We start from the raw sequence: 10292 nt of genomic DNA, 5'->3' as shown, positions 1-10292 counted from the left end.
TTTACATTTGTGCATTCTGTTATGTGTCTATTTCCACGGCAAAATAAAGATCTTTGTGGATTGCTGCACGTACTGTGCCAAGGAAAGTGTAAATAATCTTTTTATCTTCATTCTCACTCACTACTCATCCACCATGCAGGAATGGAATAAGTAAAAACAAAATATAAACAGTTCATTAACCGGTAAACTGCTAGGGGCAATGGTAGAGCGAAAACTAGTGGAGAATAATTCGTCCCACAGTCGAAAAAATGTTTGCCCAAACGCCTTTCCCTGGACACACCTGCAGGCAGGAAAAAAAACGTAAGTTTTAGCATTTATGATAATCTGACCCTAAAGCCAAGCAATGGGGCTCTTTCCACCACTCAGAGCCCAGGACGATGAAGAGAAGGTGTTGGAGTGGCTGAACTGGAAGATGGAAGAGGGGAGGAACGAGGTCAAGTAAAGGGCTAAAAAGTGGGTCTAAATAGGACGTTACAAAGTCATTTACTAATGCCCACAATGCACCAGGTGATGTACGCAAACGGCGCTACACCCTTACTAAGTCCCAGAACGACAGCCCCCTCAGGGAAACTGGATAGAACCTTCTGATAGAGAGAAATGACCATAAGTTATCATACCTGCAAAAAAGGAGAGATAAATGCCTTAAAATATTCGTCGAAGAAGATGATGTCCTTTCTTAGGTTCAAGATTACATGATCTGAAAGTTTAAATCCAAGTACCGCCGGTGAAAAACAAGCATGGATTCACGACAGCGCAACGCTACTCATAAAAAGGGTGGCATCATCTCAGACGGAGAATCCCAAGTACTTAGCTGTGGTCCTTTTACCGTTCTAATGGATATTCTAAATGGCATATAAAACGATGTGCTTCTAACGAGTGCAAGGAGAAGAATTACCTTGATAAAAATAAGACGTTTATGGCTTGTGCCTCGAAAGGAAATTCTGTCGGTTTTGAAAGAATCTGAAAGTTGCCATTCGCCCCTAATTCACTTTATCCCTACTTATTCAAGACAAATACAACTATAGAATCATTTAAATCACTAAAACCATTGAGACATTAATAATTAAACCTTATCGATACTGGCAAAGAATTGTTATGATAATAATGTTTGTTTGTCTCCCATCATTGTTTCACTTTAAAAGCACAGAAGTGTAAAATATAAATAAAAGATATTTATATGGATTGTACATTTATTAAATCTTACGAAGACTGATTAAAGTTGTGTCCTTCAGATACTTTCGCAAGTCCATCATTAAGCCGATCCTGATTGTATGACGAGACCTTTATGACACTCCACAGTCAGCCAGTTTTCCCCGAAGAATCCTTTTCAAGAAGAGGCTTCAAAAGACAAGTAGAAGATACGAAAATGATGTCATTTGTTAGATGAAACCAGCTTCTGCATTCCAGTGACCTTCGTCTGAATGAAACATGCTCATGCGTTTTATAACACCTGTGTGCATAGTCCCTCAAGAAGGTTGCAGGACTATGTAACTATTACAGAAAGGACGATATATTAATCCTGTTCATTTTGGAACAGGTTTGTATATTCTAACAGAATGACATTTTTTTTTTATACTAATATGAACCAACAGCGGATAATAAAATTACTGTAATGGTAGTGCGAAATTTCAGGCAAATTCTGTAACTCTAAAATCTACCAGTGTGAGTCACTTAGAAAATCCAGCACTAATTAAACATAAGAACTTTCACTCGCAACTTGGTAGTCTCATGATCGGAAAATATAAAGGGGAATTAACGTCCTATCATTCAGTAAGACTATTTTGTGCTGGTTAATAAGCGTGCTGATTCTACATTACACAGACCTATTATCCTCTACTTGGGCTTGGTATTTCTTTTTATTGCATCGTTCATTTGCAAAGTTCAATGACTCATCTTTCCAAAATAAAAAAAAAACAATAAAGTTTCACATTATCACCTACGCACTCTGTCTGATGATGGAAACACGCGCTATCCTTCAACTGATGACGAACACTGTACAACTGAGTCAGTGGTGCAGAGAAACGTCCTAGAAAAGAGATAGGCGTCCATGCCCAATAGAGTCCCTCCAGCCATTTTAGGTGGAAACCGCCGCTCACAGGGTCCAGCAATTGCATTCTTTTCACCTTCATCTCTCTCACTGGCACCGACACACCTGGCGTTCAGGTTCACCTTTTAGGCATCTTACATTGCATTTAATAATGTATGAATATTCTAATTTCTTCTTTTGTACAGAAATGATCATGTCATTTCCCGCTTCCGGAATTTTGGTTTAAGTGTCAATTGAAAATCTTGGAATGTTGATTTTTTTCTGAGGAGAGGGCATAATTTCTACTGAAATTGGGGTCAGAGATGATTATTCTTGACATAGATACAAAGTTACTTATGAGAATTAATACGACTGAAAAGTAAACGGCTTATAGAGGATGAACGAGTGAAGCATAAACTGTCCGCAGTCATCTCTTGATCGTGGCCCGTGTGACGGTGCGGCCCGTGTGAGCTGAGTCGGAAGTGGAAGAATTTAGATAAAAGAGAGAGCGTGTTTGGGTAAACCCTATTCCCTCCGTTGCCAAGGGACCTCACCCTTTCCTTTCGCTTCTCGCTTCCAGTCTAGTTGGACAGAACTCTACAGGTAAAAAAAAATAGTCTTTCAAAATGACTGAGTTAGTTTTCGCCTCTCCCCGTGCGACTGTTTACACCATAACTTCCTACGTAGTCCAGCATGACCTGGAATTAAAAAAAAAAAAAAAAAAATATATATATATATATATATATATATATATATATATATATATATATATATATATATTGTGGTATATAACAGTGCATATATACAACAATAAAAATTAATACGCGAAATCGCAGCGCGTTCATGAATGTGCCCAGTGAGTTTTGTTGCATGAGACAGACAATTAATCCGTGAATCCTGCTTTGGAAACAGGGACAAAGTCCCTCATCGGATGCTCCTGTCACAGGATTCCTTGATTAAGTTGTCTGCCTCATTCAACATTCACGAAAAGGAATTTACCCCCACTCCACATCAAAGTCTGTCGTGTCAAAAAGCGACAAAATCCATGTTTCAGAGACAAGAAGGAACAGCGAAATCAACTTGCTCATTCTACACTACTTAAACCTTTTATCCTGTCAATAGATCATCCTTTCCGATTCAAACCATCTTCGAGCAAACGATCAGCAATGACACTTAAGACTAAGAATAAACACGTTTCAAAGAAAGGTGAGTGGAATTAAAAATGGCCAAAGTTTCCTCTGCATGGAAGGAAACTGATCTCTGGATTTCTTATCCCTCCAGTTTAGGTGGAAACAAATCCCCTTTAATCTCACAAACTGAAAGTCCACGTGGCACGGGGCTCCAGATTCAAGACAGTTTCAAAATAAGATCTGGTGTCGAGGTGGCTCGTTGATTTCGTCAGGGCCTACTTTACACTTTGTTCGTCCCGGGCTGAAGACCCGCTCATCATCGCTTGGTACATTTCACTGACAATTCGACCTGTGAGCAACTCTGTGAGCTTACGATTGATGGTCCTATCTTGTGTGCAGACATCACAATACCTGCCCCTCCTGCATTTCGCTTATGAAAGACTTTTAAATATAACAACAATTACTTGCTCGTATTTTATGGAATGTCTCAACCTGCATTTGAATAAGCCAAACACTTTCCTTTCCAAAATCCCTGCTCCTCTCTCGAGTGTCGGGCAGATTTTGAATCTCAAGAGCTCTTCGTTGGGTGAGTCGGTAGAGTTGTGGCCTAGCACTTGCTAGACCTGACTTCGACTCTCCGGCCGGCTAATGAAGAGTTAGAGGAATTTATTTCTGGTGATAGAAATTCATTTCTAGCTATAATGTGGTTCGGATTCCACAATAAGCTGTAGGTCCCGTTGCTAAATAACCAATTGGTTCTTATCCACGTTAACTAAGTCTAATCCTTTGGGCCAGCCCTAGGAGACCTGTTAATCAGCTCAGTGGTCTGGTAAAACTAAGGTATACTTGAATCTCAAGGGTGGGGCCGTGTTTAATGAACAAACAGTCTTATGCCCGTTCACATATCTCCTACGTCATCTCAAGCTGTTTTCCCGATATATATAGGTGTCTGTTTAGCTCGATGCTCCTGTTTTTAGTACATTTGCAGATCCTATCTGAGAGATCATGTCAGTTATTCCTCAAGATGATTTCTGGACGTCATTTTGTCAAGCCTGGTGGTGAGACAGAAATCGCAGTCATTACACATAAGAATCTTTCCCTTTATATAAAATTTTCACTTTAAGGAGCGAGAGAGTAATCGAATCTCATCTTCGAACTAATATGGACGAAAATTAGGTCTTATAAACCCATTCTCTCCAAGAGCGTATTCTGCTTTGCAGTACCAAAATCTTAGAATATCTCGCTTACGTCATACCAGAAGACGATGTTCCTTGAAATCAGGAAAACATTAACCCTTACACAAAACAATAATAAATTTAGCGGAAGAAATGTTTGGAAAGTTTTCTTACCGGGAGAAACTGGATATTTATGAAAGGGGATCAAGTGACTATTTTACTGGGACTGCATTGCAGTAATTGCGGAAACAATGCATGAATATTTCTCGACGCTTTTTCCATTTAATATACCTAGAGAGAGAGAGAGAGAGAGAGAGAGAGAGAGAGAGAGAGAGAGAGAGAGAGAGAGAGAGAGAGAGAGAGAGAGAGAGAACGGATTTGTATATTGGTGATCTTTTACCTTACGTGTTAGAACTCTGTTCTTTTTTTTTTTCATTATCTTTATTTTACCCTATTTTGTTATTCATTTTAGTAACCCTATCAGGGTTTTAAGTTTTCTTCCTCCTCGTTATTTTAAGCTACTATTTCTGTTTTTGATCCTTGGCCTGTTTATTCTCAGAGTCCTATTTTCGGTTTCCTTGGAGTATTCCGAGGTGTGTTCAGAAGTCCCTATGTCCTAGTCGAGCAGACTACAGTAGTTCTGGCCTTCGTGTTGGTTCGACAACATTTGGATTACAGCAAGTTCGCTACTATATTCTGCAAGGGTTCACTTTACTCTAGCAGTGATAGCCGGTTGCAACGTTGCTGCCTCACCTTGCCGTAGCCTTGGGCCAGTATCTTCCTGGGGGACCTTGCTGTTAGCAGGTATAAGGCCGGGCGCACATTGAGACGCAGGGCAGTGCAGAGCAGGGCAGACTCAGGGCAGGGCAGGGCAGGGCAGGGCAGGTCAGCATAGGTGTGGTGCGCACAATGGGAAGCAGTCTGTCGTCCTATGCAGGCCCTGTGATCATGGCTGCCGCTCATGATTACCTGAGAAATCTCAGCTCAGAATCTGACTCGGAAAATGAATTAGAGAATACTTTGTTATTATATGACATTTGTAGGGGAAAGAGATCACTGTGGAGGAGTGAGTACATGGCCAAGAGGAATACCCATGGTGCATTTGGTTTAACATCTGAGTTGAGTGATGAAAAATTCAAGAATTATTTCAGATTAAGCAGAGAACAATTTGATAAGGTGCATAACATGATACAAAGTGACATATCATCTGAAGGTTGCAACGCCCAAAAAACCAATCGGGAGTAGAGAAAAACTGGCTGTGTTTTTAAGATAAGTTTTATTTTCCTTCACATCTGTCTTTCAGCAATATAGGAACGGAGGAAAAAATCATCTGATGAACAATTCCCTTTTCTTTTGACCTGTAATACTGCCTCCATAATGTCATTATAATGGATAATTGTAAAAAGGAAAAATAACAGGGAAAACAGTGTTGATAAGAAGCACACAGGTCTTTCCGAGAGATTCATCAGAAATTAACAAAATCATCAAACATATGACTTTCACATCATATAATAATTTTGTGGATTACTGAGCGAGTTACTGACCTGCTTCGGCCTGCGTCACGCAGTGTTTGAAACGCAGTTTTCTGCGCGCATGCGGCACAGGAAGTAACTCGCTCACTCAGTAATCCACATGATGTCATCCTATGAGGAGCTTATTGAGGCTGTCCGCCAACACCAAGTCCTTTATGATACTGCCCATCCTGATTACATGAAAGGGTCATATAAAGACGAGATATGGGCTAAGATTGCATCCACTCTACATTTCAGTGATGGTGAGTATATTGTTGTATGGTAACGTACGTTAAAGTGTCACAAATATACGACTGAGATACTAGGCTTCTCGTTGATGTGTGTGAGAGAAATGGTACAACTGAATTGTACAAAATCAAAACATCTTTTACGATAATCCATTTATTGTAGTCAGTAAAAGGCAATTCTATGCAGACTTTTATATGATATACAAAACAAATATTATGAAAATATGAAAATCCCTACTAACTATATTCTCATTTTTCCATCATTATTACTACTATTTTCCACTTATGCCTCCCTCTACTTTTCTAATATTTTCCCCTAAGAACACTCTCTCTTTGCCATGGGACTCTTCCTTTTTCTGAATTGAAGTACATTTTGAACTGCTCTCTCACTTGAAATGCAGAGACAGTACCTCTAGATGCAGTTGTGTTTAATGCTGCCAGCTGGTTCTCGGGCTGTGCCTCTAGTTCCTCTTGTGTATCTATTGACATATGTGTTCCTAAGTAATTATGAAGAACACAAGCCGCTTTTACCACCTTATCAACAGTATCAAACTTTGCAGTAAATGGGCGCATAAATACCCTGAATCGAGAAGCCAATATACGAGTACCAAAGGCTCACTCGACTCGTTGTCTTGCTAATGACAATCTGTAATTAAATACTTTATTATCAAACCTGCCATTTGTCTGTGCTTTAGGATATGGACGCAACAAATTCTCTAGCAGTGGAAAGGCAGCGTCACCAACAAATATGAATGGTATTTCTCCATCTACACCTTCTATGGGTTTTGGTTTAGGGATGTTCAAAGATTTGCTTACAATTTTCTTTCCAAGCGCAGAGTTGCTGAAAACATGTCCATCACTAAAGCGACCCATCGACCCCACGTCGATTGTCGTGAATTTGCTCTCACTGTCAACAGTGGCCATCAAAACAATTGAGCATGAATGCTTATAATTAAAGAAGGATGACCCACTCTTTGATGGTTTTTGGATGCATATATGTTTTCCGTCGATCGCTCCCACACAATGTGGAAACTGCCACTTGCTTTCAAAATCACATGCCACTTTCGTCCATGTTTCCATTGTTGGTTCTGGTAAATAAAGGGGTTGCATGTTGGTCCACACAGCAACTGCTACTTGGCTGACGATTTTTGACACTGTTCGATCCCCCATCCGGTATCTATAACCGATGCTTTTATAGGAATCTCCAGTAGCCAGATATCTGAAAGGAATATAGGTTCGACTGTACTTTTACAAAGACATTAACTTAATCGCTCTCTCTCTCTACTGTACATTGCGTGTTCTGTTTTGTTGCAGGGGCTGAGGCAAAGGCTGCATGGCTGAAACTAGGTAATTGCCATCGTGACGCCCTCAGAAGGCAAAAAAAATTAAAGGGTAAGAGTGGATCACATGCTGTTGTCATTAAGTCGTGGAAATTTCAGCAACAAATGGAATTTTTGGTACCGTACATGGCCAATAGAGAGACAAGCTCAAATGTCACTTGGACTAACAACAAGACCAAACGGACATTTGATGATGACAGTAGTTCGGTCGAAGAAGGGAACTCACAACTCATCACTGCTTCGCATAAGAATCGCGGACTCGACGATGAATTTGATGATGATGGTGAGAGTATTGTTGACCCTACAGCTCATGCAAGAGAAGCAAAGAAAAAGAAGACTGATGTTACTACTCTGCTCAAGGAATCGATCTTAAATCATGACGAGAGAGTCAAACAGAGAACACTTGATAGGAAAAAAATTGAGGAAAAATTTAGACAGGAAGAAAGAGATCCCCTTTATATTTTTTCATGACCATGTACACATCCACGGCAAAAATGCCACCAGCCTTACAGCACAAGATAAAACGGGATGTATTTCGCATAGTTTCAGACGCTGAAGAAACCTTGCTCGGCATGTCTCCTTATCCCCAAAGCCATTCCTCCAACTCATCCTATGGTCCAACTCCTCGTGCATGTACACCTACTGATGCATCTACTTCCCACTCATCCTATGGTCCTACTCCTCGTGCATGTACACCTACTGATGCATCTACTACTGATATATCACAGTCTCTCCCTTTGCTTTCAGAGCAGTATCAGGACACATCCCCTGATTTCCCACCTAATTATTATATGATGTGAAAGTCATGTGCCTGATGATTTTGTTAATTTCTGATGAATATCTCGGAAAGACCTGTGAGCTTATCAACATAGTTTTCCCTGTTATTTTTCTTTTTTACAATTATCCATTCCTATATTGCTGAAAGACAGACATGAAGGAAAATAAAACTTACCTTAAAAACACAGCCAGTTTTTCTTTACTCCCAATTGGTTTTTGGGCGTTGCAACCTTCAGATAATATGTCACTTTGTATCATGTTATGCACCTCATCAAATTGTTCCCTGCTTAATTTGAAATAATTCTTGAATCTTGCATCACTCAACTCAGATGTTAGACCAAATGCACCATGGGTATTCCTCTTGGCCATGTACTCACTCCTCCACAGCGATCTCTTTCCCCTACAAATGTCATATAATAACAAAGTATTCTCGAATTCATTTTCCGAGTCAGATTCTGAGCTGAGATTTCTCAGGTAATCATGAGCGGCAGCCATGATCAAGGCACCTACATGGGACAACAGACTGCTTCTCAATGTGCGCACCACGCCTATGCTGCCCTGTGCTTACCTGCCCTGTCCTGCCTGAGTCTGCTCTGCTCTGTGCTGTTCTGCGTCTCAATGTGCGCCCGGTTAAGTCCTTTATTTAAGTTTGGTGACGTTGGAGAGACGTGAACCTTTCGTGCAGGGGTCGGGCCTTTAATCTGAAGGCTTTGAAGTATAGTGGGGAATACCTTCCTGCTTCTTTGATTCTCACATTCGGCCTTGGAAGTGTTGTGGGGGACCCCCTCGCCGCCTTTTCTTACCCCGTTACGTCCCATTGGATCAACAGGCAGTTTCTCATAGAAGGATCTTTGTGGAGATTAAAACTTAGTGGCCACTTCATATTTGTTGGGGCATCTTAGCTTTGTTAATTGTTAGGCTTCATTCTGGTCGTTATTTTCTCCTTTCTTTCGGGACCCCCTTATTTTTGAGAGTGTATGTTTTTGGTTTCTTTAATTAATAGTGTGGGCATTTTGCCCAAATTATTATTGTATTGATAGTTTATTGTGTGAATGTTATTCATATGTTGATGTATTTGTAGTGGTTCCGGCAATCATTTCTATCTTTATTGTGGTTGTAAATGTAAATATATTATAGTGTTTTTACTTTTGGTATTTCTATCTCTCTCTGGTAATATTTGCACACTGACTGTCATCTCGCCTATCGTGACTTTAACTTTGGAGAACACCTGTTGAAAGTCATTGTTCTTCTGCATAATCTAGTATATGTATAATAGCCCTTACAGAAGGTCCTGACATAAGTTAGAAAATATTTTTTCAACGAATTTATCATCCTTCTACGAGAGAGAGATAGAGAGAGAGAGAGAGAGAGAGAGAGAGAGAGAGAGAGAGAGAGAGAGAGGGGTTAAGTTAACCCAGCACTGATATAAAGTCTCAATTTCCGGGAGATTTCTGTCGCATTTGGCACCAGAGGCGCTCCCGTCCTCTCGTAAAGGTCACAGAAGACCAAGCAGATATCTACACAGGAGACACATCAAGGGAAACAAAATTTAAGGAATGGGGAGCGAACACACTGACTGGAGGTCGTGGTGCGGTTCTTTGCGTCGTGGGGTCAAGGTAGAGATACATTATTTTTGTTTGGTTTATTCTGCAAAAAATAATTACGGAAAATAATAACTTCAGGATTTGACAACCTCCTGAAAACTCGTGAATATGTCCCCAGTAATTTGGTTATTATAATTATATGGTATCTTGAATATTTCTTTTCGCTTGTTTCAGAAGTCATTGACTTCTTCAGTGATACGTTCGTGGCCTTTTGTTCTGTATTTTGAAAAAGAATCTTCATTATGTGGTGTTAATCATCCACCTGAAGCCTGTGAATTATTAGCAATCAAGTTTAAGCGTTCCCTGGTGTGAAAAGGACTACCAATAAAGCAACTGAGTGGTACTCTACACTTGATGCAAAATTTTGCTACATTTTTCTATCGAAAAGAAAGTAGCCCTATAAAATATCTCTCTCTAAAATCTCTCTCTCTCTCTCTCTCTCTCTCTCTCTCTCTCTCTCTCTCTCTCTAATAATAATAAT

At 40.1% G+C, this 10292-nt stretch overlaps 1 pseudogene; it reads left to right on the top strand.

Annotated features, from left to right (window-relative positions):
* Positions 1-5966: 5966 nt before the first annotated feature.
* LOC136856518 (uncharacterized) lies at positions 5967-8230 on the top strand (annotated as a pseudogene).
* Positions 8231-10292: the final 2062 nt, after the last annotated feature.

The sequence above is a fragment of the Macrobrachium rosenbergii genome, chromosome 36 (genome assembly GCF_040412425.1).
Source record: "Macrobrachium rosenbergii isolate ZJJX-2024 chromosome 36, ASM4041242v1, whole genome shotgun sequence".
Taxonomy (NCBI): domain Eukaryota; kingdom Metazoa; phylum Arthropoda; class Malacostraca; order Decapoda; family Palaemonidae; genus Macrobrachium; species Macrobrachium rosenbergii.
Note: the sequence above shows the minus strand (reverse complement) of the source record. Positions and strands in the feature narration are given on the sequence as shown.